Below are 6772 nucleotides of genomic sequence, written 5' to 3' on the forward strand. Positions count from 1 at the left end.
GCCGGAGTTGCCCTTTAAGAGAAAATGGTGACAAACAACCTTTTAGAAAATTTGTTTTTAGAAATACGCAATCCACTGAACTTGGCTGCATGCTCTAGCATTTGCTTGTTCCGCCTTCGCCAATGACAAAGCCGAGCCGGTCAGTCAGCAAGTCGGTCGCTTGGGCGGCCAGCATTTCAGAGTATGATAGACAAGTTTTCGTGCAAGTCACAACCCTGCTGTTTTCACAATAATAATTTTACGTTCTGCCTGGTTTAGGGCCTAACAAAGAGGAGTGGGTGCTCAAAGTATAGGTCAACAAGCCTCACTGAATCGTGCGGTAGCCTTTAGCGTCTTTCAGATTTGCTTACAACAATCGAATGGATTCACTAAACGGTGCTCCTCTACAACTGCTTGTTGTAGGTGCAGTACATTCTTTTAGCATAAAATAAAGAGCACACAGCTAAAGCACCTCAGTAATGCCTAGCAGGTAGCGAAACAAATTTCTCTAACAAAGCGTGCGTGGTTACCGAGACATCACGTTATTCAGAGTGCAGATGCAGAGTATAACCACTGTACAGCTTTGTCTCCGTATTTGCGTTATCTTCCAAGGTATTGTCCAGGTACAGGCAGCACTGCCGAGCAGACAAGCAAATAAATAAATATTTAACTACCAGCACCATTACCGTCTTGCTTCGGCAAAACAAAAGCGGTTCTTGCAATTCCGCAACATAAAAAGAATAGTGCAGGTAGAGCTGCATGGTACCTACGTTTCTGGATATTTGCTAGCAAAATAGCAGGTATTGAAAACAGGAAAATTAACCAGAAAGTGTGATGGGTTTGGGAAGGAAAGAAACGTAGACAAAAGGCAAGCAGTTCAGAGGAGACGACCCACCGAGCTCGAGCTAACGCTGTACGAAGAACAATCTGAACCTGAAATACTACTTCCTGTATAAACATAAGATACCCACGATATTACACGATAAATAGCCACCAAAATTAACGTACCAATTAGGCAGTGCTGTTCGTAAGTCGCGTAAATCGCCGAAGTCACAGAACGTTCACGAAACAAAACGGCCATCTTGGAAAAATCAAAATAGTGATGGTGATAGCGATGAGTCTTCTGTAAAAACTTCGAGGACAAATGTAATCACTTTTTTTCGTATTCTTGTTTTAATTAATGTAAGGAACACATATTCATCTTAGCAGAAACTAAAATCATGGCAACAAAATAGCCTAAAGTTTGAACATTTAGTTGTGCCGAAATACACTTGGTAATGTCTATAAACCTTGTTTCAGTAATTAAATGCAAACAGAACACAGACTTGGAAACCCTTGCTGATAGCCTTTCCTTGCAAGTGTGAATGGTCAAAAGCCGATGCAATGATAGGCTGAAATACTTTGGGGATAGCATGCTTAAAGTGGCCAGAAATATTAAACGGGGTATATCTATCGTCTTTCCATCAAACTTTTCGGAGCTTAATCTTCTCAATAATTACCTTCTCTCATGTTTCGCAGTAATCCGTGGCATGGATTCACCACACTATTTCTGTCAAGTGTGGCAAGAGGTATGCACCACCATCAGAAAAAAATATGACAATTTATTTAATTACGACAGGAAGCCACGAAAGGTGAAGATGGCAAGACCCGATCCACCAAAAAGGAGTGGGCCTAAGAGTGCAGTCTTGGTCCATGATTCACGACTGTAACCTATGACGAATGCAGAGAACAAAGGAGTCCATCAGGTCAACAGGAACCAATATCTGACCCGAACATGCAGGGCAATGCAGAGCAGGGGCAAATTTATGGGTCAGCCTGGGGGGGAAGGGAGATGATATCATGGGCAAAATGTTGCCCAGATCTGTTTTGTTAACCTAATATTTGTTATGTCACTAAACACCGTTACTAAAACGCTCAGTTGGAAAACTCACTCTTGGAACCTGGACCGCTGGCGTTCACCGAGACGAAACTAAATACGATAACAGCGCCACCCTTTTGCGACGAATTAAGACATGCAAGTTGTTTTATTTAGCTAATGCAAAATGGCCCTGCGAGATGGCGCCACGTAGAGTTCCTGTATAGGCTCTTTACAGGAGCCATAGTTGCATGACTGTTTTCCACGTACCGCCGCACCGCTACTCACCGAGAAGCGATCATGTGAAGAGCAGACTCAAATGCCGTGCACGAAAGTACACATTGCACGCATCCTGGCATACGTTGAGCGCACCGTGCTGCCATTCGCCGAATTCAGTCACATCAGGAGCAGGCTCCATATGCCGTGAAGGAAAGACGGCGCTACGGGGATGAACACGCAACTCCGGCTCCCGTAGGGAGCCTATACAGGAACTTTAGTGCCACTGGCTCTTCTGCGACTCGACGGAACCACTAAGTGTAGCCGTGATCAGAGCAAACGCAAGAAATTTGAAGGCTAGGCACGCCTTGCGGAACAAAAGGATGCCCACACAACGCTTTCTCTGAAGTGTGCTCCTTCTGCACGAACAGCCCAAGTTAATTTTAGGGTTAGAATATTGTTTGCCAGTTTCACGCTATTTTGGATGGGTGCGAACTTGGTGGCGGGCTCAGTCTCGTCGTAAAGCGGTACTCGGTCTTGTTGACTGATATTGCCGTTTCATTTGACACTGCGATGTGCAACACTCTCGAAGCTAGCTAGCTGTAGGGCACGTTTCATTCTTGATTATCGCCGCTTGTTCAGAAATCTCTGTGACACTTGTTAAAAATGCAAGCTATTACCCTCGAGAATCCAGACATAATTTTTAAAAAGTGCAGGACTGTGGAGAGGCAGCGCAACTTGCTTTGATCAGAATCGTGGTGCAATCAACAAGAGCTTGTTTGACTCCTCGTCAAGTGACGGTATAGTGACTCGTGCCCCTGAACGCTTGGATGCCCTCAAGCACCAACGTCCTGGACACATTCTGTCGAAGAACTTTTGCAAGTGTAATCCTAGGGCTACCTTTGCTGCTTGTAGTGCTACTAGAGTTGGAATGAAATTCCATGTCCAGCATTGAGTCTCTGCCATGGTGTTTGCCAAGCTGAAAAACTGTGCTTCTGTGTTAGCAGCCAGTCAAACAACTGTGCCAAAAACAGCCCGTCGTTGAGAAAAGGGTGAAACTTCCTCATTTTGAATGTGATTCAGCTGTATGAGCGAGAGTTCCCGCCAGAGTCACGGACCTGCACCAATAGCTTTATTCCCCTCAAACTTTTTACTGAAAAGGGTGTAGACCTATATTTAGGATCTGGAACAGTTTGATTTGGTCCTCGGTCGTGCAGTCACTCAAGTCCGGAAATATAGGGACTACAAATGTCGGGATGGGCAGGTCTTTGGGATCCTAAAGGGGCCCTCCGGAGCGTTCTGCGATGGTCTGTTTATGGTGGTAACTCAATCTACAGGCCCTAAGGATCCTAAAAATCATAAAATTACGGTCATGCGTGGCGGATTTCCCTATTAAAGTAGCTATCAAAGTCCCCGGCAAGCCCCCCTTTCTGAGATGACCCCGGAAAACGGGAGGGGCATGTCTTTATGCGTCAGCCAATAGCAAGCGAAGGATTCTGGCGTCTCTGCGCGTCACCAACGCGGCCGACCACCGATCCGCGGAGGAATCTCTCGAACACGTGCGGACCGTCGTCGTCAAGGAGCCCGGACTTAGTGCTCGGCAGTCGTCGTTCGTCGCGCCGCACCGTCGCGCTGCTGCTGCAATACGCAGTCGCATTGCACAGATGACAAGGAAAAGTTTGACTCGTTGACGTGGAAGGATCGCAAAGCTGGCTTCGGAGTCGGGATCCATGGGAAGAAGGAACACGTGTCCCGCAAACGCACGCCTGCAGACGCCCCGGGAAGCAGACGAGCCGACGCATCACCCCCTAGCAAGAAGCTTGCGGGGAGAAAACATAGTTCGCTGGTTTTGGAGCGATAATTGCGGACTATGTTTCCTGCACCACAACCAGTTTACGTTTTTCTCAAACTCTAATTTAAAACAAGCTTAAAAAGTGTTGCAATAATAATGTTCGCATTCACCCCGAGATGCAGCATTTCCATTGGTCAAGTTTTAGCGATGGGCAGGGAATGGGGGATTGTCTTCCAAGAGAAAATAGTCCCGATATATTTCTTCTGCCATCTGCTTAATAAACGGTTTTGTAATCTAAAACTTTGGATACATATTAACTTGCACCTACTACGCAAAATAACATAAACAGACGATCGCAGAAAGCTATGAAGGGCCCCTTTAAGGACACCGAAAGAGGGCAACAAAAACCTAAAATAGGCACTCTAGAAATCAAACCTTTATCTGTTTAATTTGCTCACCTTCTGTGATGCGACACGCCATCACATTCTACTCCGTTTCACCTTGTGTTGTACCACAGCCGACTATACGAGCCACCGGAGCCAATCCAACTCTTTGTCGCTGCCAGATGACACTGTGCTCGACGTGCCGTTGCGCCCAACAGACAGGCCACGTGACACACCTTCGGCACTGGATTGGCTCCGATGGCTCGCAACATTCAGAGTAAAGTGCGGTATTGCATTTTGTGCTCTAGTAACTCACCACTGCCGAACTGCTACGCCAGAAGCACTCAGCAGACCCCACCAACTCTGCTGCCCCTACGCTCCATTCACCCCTACGCTGACAGGGTGGTAGAAGCCATGTGGTTGGTGGGCCAAGCTATTATTGCCTCATGTCCGACCTGCACATCTGTATGAGAAAGGGGCGTGATAAGTGATGCAAGACTGACAATCGGCTGGTTCACCGAGCATGTAGCCTTCAGTGCCCTGTCAGTTAAGGGGTGAATGAAGTCTAAAGTTGGTATATAACAGCTGGAGATTTTGCCATTTGGCGGTATGGCAGCGCGAAGTGGCTCCCGTTCTGAACTGATATTTACCCCTTGTTTGCTGTCGTTTGTGGCCTATGAAGTGTTATGCCCAACTAGTCTTTAATCGTGCAGCAAATGCAATGCGAGCCGCCCTCACCGCCCGCTCCATACAGCCTATCCAACACGTGCTTTAGTGGCGCCCCCTCGAGCCGTCGACACGGAGTGCGGCAGCCGTGAGCACTCGCTGACCTCACTATCCCTCGTCTAGTTCACGGCCACTCAAGTCAGGACCTACGACGTCATGAAGGAGGTTATTTTTTGCTTGTTTTTGTAATTCTAATTTGCCTATAACTTTTAAAATAAAGCGAAATTTGAGAAAAGAAAAGGTTCATTAAGTTTCTACGTTCAGTGCGCTCAGGATCGGTGCACATTAAAAATCAGTCAAAATGTTGTTGCAGGGCCCCTTCAAGGGGTGAATGAAGTCTAAAGTTGATATATAACAGCTGTCTACTGTCCCACTCTCAGGCATGCCACTTTTGACCAGTCCAGTCGTTGATCTTTAAGCAGGGTTAAGCAATGACTGCCTCGTGCCACCAAACATGAAGGTGTCCACGGAACAAAGCCGCATTTGTGTCTACTCGCACCTATGAGACAATTGGTCCTGCCATAACCCACACCTCGTCAAGGTAAAAAACTTTTGGGCCCTTTATTTCCTGTGTTGTACAATACCCCAAGAGGTAGCTCTGTTGAAACAGAACTATCTTGAACCCCTCGATCAGAAGCGAGGCCCCTTGCGGCCATTCAGCGCCGTCTACTCATTCATACATGTTGCTCCTTTCGACAAAATGTCTGTGGCGACAGCTGGAGCTAGTGAAAAAGCGGACACCATAGCTCTTCCCAAAGCACCCTGTTCTTCCTCAAGAGCGGCTAGTTCATCCAGGAACAGTGCAATGGTGCTTGGTGGTCTGTGATCGCAGACCACCATCATAGCCCCACCAACGGCGGTGGCGGCAACCCCCCACTGACGTCACTCAGGTGACAAGCATTTCACTCGCATGACGTGACTCCAAGCCATACTCACTATGGCTGGCGACAACCCATAAAAGGCATGCGCTGGCCCTTTGACCCACGCGGAGTGCAGTGCAGGAAGTGGAACGGCATCGGTGACCCAGTCGCTGCAGTTACCCAGAACTGTTTTACTGCTGTCTCGGCGAAGGTGCAGGCCCGCTGTTTGATGCACGTAGGTAGAAGCCATCAACCGCAAGTATCAGACACCTGGGGTGGAAAATTTTGCACCCAACAAAACAATAACCATGAGAAGAGTGGTCTAGCCAGTGAATTGCAAAAACATAAAAAGCAGGCACATAAAACCTTGTCTTGCAAAAACACAAAAAGCAGGCACATATAGAAGTATTTCTGTTACCTCGTCTCATGCTCAAGCATTATTTTGGATAGTATAGTATAATGCCTGTCTCGCAGTGGCTGTCTGAACAAAATGTAGTAGAAAATACAACCAGTTGAATACCAAAGGAGAAGTAGAACAGAGAGGCACTTATTTGTTGTCACTTTAACATGCACATTATGGAAGAGCACAACTCTTCGCGATTAACCTGTAGCAGAATCGCTTAGCAGTTCTGCTGCAGGTGTGAATGTACCACGAGGCAGAATACAGCATTTGTGCAGAAAACACCATCGCAGGCCTACCAGGATGAACAGTAACATTATTACCCGCCACAAATTCGACGCGCCGGGAGGGCCATTCGCGAAGCGTGATCTGTTTGTAAATCCGGTCTTTCGACAGAACGCTTTTGTGACTGCACGAGCTCGTCAAAAGCTGACATTCCCAACGCGCTTGGTCCTTCTTTAAGTGCGATTACTGAATGCAAATGCGGCGCAGGCGGCACCCGGGAGCCACATGTCACTCCCGTTGGTTATCTCTACTATCTTCTTTGTCCCCGACGCTACG

The 6772-nt window shown here is 47.3% G+C and overlaps 1 long non-coding RNA gene across 3 annotated transcripts; it reads right to left on the reverse strand.

The window, feature by feature from the left end:
- Positions 1-1560: 1560 nt before the first annotated feature.
- On the reverse strand, positions 1561-5942 carry LOC120843514. Of its 3 annotated transcripts, XR_005716213.3 has the most exons (3): positions 5888-5917; positions 4542-4688; positions 1561-1689 (listed from the first exon to the last, which is right to left on the reverse strand). It is a non-coding gene; the product is annotated as an uncharacterized LOC120843514 (long non-coding RNA). The 3 variants fall into 3 exon arrangements; XR_006078393.1 differs by lacking the exon at positions 4542-4688 and having other exon boundaries at positions 5888-5942; XR_006078392.1 differs by lacking the exon at positions 5888-5917 and having other exon boundaries at positions 4542-4741.
- Positions 5943-6772: the final 830 nt, after the last annotated feature.

The sequence above is a fragment of the Ixodes scapularis genome, unplaced genomic scaffold (genome assembly GCF_016920785.2).
Source record: "Ixodes scapularis isolate PalLabHiFi unplaced genomic scaffold, ASM1692078v2 PGA_scaffold5__190_contigs__length_132052651, whole genome shotgun sequence".
NCBI lineage: Eukaryota > Metazoa > Arthropoda > Arachnida > Ixodida > Ixodidae > Ixodes > Ixodes scapularis.